The sequence below is a fragment of the Pygoscelis adeliae genome, unplaced genomic scaffold (genome assembly GCF_000699105.1).
Source record: "Pygoscelis adeliae isolate BGI_AS28 unplaced genomic scaffold, ASM69910v1 Scaffold43, whole genome shotgun sequence".
NCBI lineage: Eukaryota > Metazoa > Chordata > Aves > Sphenisciformes > Spheniscidae > Pygoscelis > Pygoscelis adeliae.
This window is the reverse complement of record NW_008824538.1, coordinates 3186912-3188250: the sequence shown is the minus strand read 5'-3', so window position 1 is coordinate 3188250 and position 1339 is coordinate 3186912.

Sequence of the window (1339 nt, the reverse complement as noted above, 5' to 3'; positions counted from 1 at the left end):
AATGCCGCCGCCGCTGCCCCGGCTGCTCATCCTTCTGCAGCCAGCGAGACTCAAACCCCAACTAACTCATCAAGCCCCTTGCCGTCTCTGGGATGAAGCTGCAACGGGAGAACTTCACCCTGCTGAGACAAACGCTTTGCAGCACGGAGGGAGCTTGTTTGTGGGGATTGCAAGACGCTGAGAATATTAAGTCGGCTGGAACAGATTCCCAAGGGAACCTGGGGATATTGTACACCCCTCCGACCCCTCTGCTTGGCTGCACAAGACTTCCCTTCATCTTTTGTTGGAAGGTGGGAAAGCAGGGAGTTTAGAAAGCTCCTCTGCGCGTTTGACCTCTGTGGAGACAGCAAGACGACAGCATGCTGGGGACGTCGCTGCGTTGGTAGAAGGTGCTCTGCTACTAACGCAGCGATGGCTGGGGAAGAACCTCTGCAGAACAGGGCTCTGGCACCGTACCGCCCTCCTCGATGCTGTGTCAGCTGCTGTAGTTTCAGAGGATTCGGGGAAGCCAAGTCAGTTTTGGGGATGACATTCGCTTCAGAGGTAATGGCAGCCCAGCGTGCACAGATGGGATTTAAAAAAACCCCAGCGGTACGTGCAGAGCTGGCAGCAAAATATTCCCATACAAAAAGCCCTTTCCCACAGTTCAGAGCCTCCCCTTCATGCCAAGGGAGGCTGCACTCCTCTTCACGTTGGCCTTTAACCCCCACCTGCTGATCCCTTCTCCCAGCACAGCAGGGCTTGGACAGGACTTCACAGCCTACCCCTCGCTAGCAGGCTGCTCGCGTCCTGGGCCACGCAGGTGCCGTTTCCTCCTCCGCCCAGCACAGCTGGCTCCCCTGGAAGGCTCTCAGCCGCTGCGCAGACACCCACGCATCTGCACCTCCATCTAAAATTCCTGAGGAGTCCCACTGGAGGCCAAATTTCTGTGTCTACTCCACTTCCCTCCTCTTAATCACGCACTCCACCTAAAAGGTGTTTTTCCAAATGAGTAATCTTCAGGCTGCTGCAATCGGGACGAGATCTCTCTCCCTTTACAACAGCGTTAGCATATGACTATTTAAAACCTCCCGGGGTTAGCTCTGCAGTGCTTTCCAAAGATCGGTACTGAGGTAAACGGGCACGCTTGGCTTCCTCCTTCACAAGTTCTCTGTAGTTGAAGAGCAACACAGAAGGAATGATTCATCCAAATCTTCCTGTAGTTGCTGAAAAGTTACCGCTTTACAAATGCTGTACAAAGAGAACACAGTCATTTTGACGTTCGCAGAAAGTTTCAATGACACTCAATATTTCTAGAATAAAGGTTCCTCTTCCTCAGGAAAATGCATCTCTTGGCCTT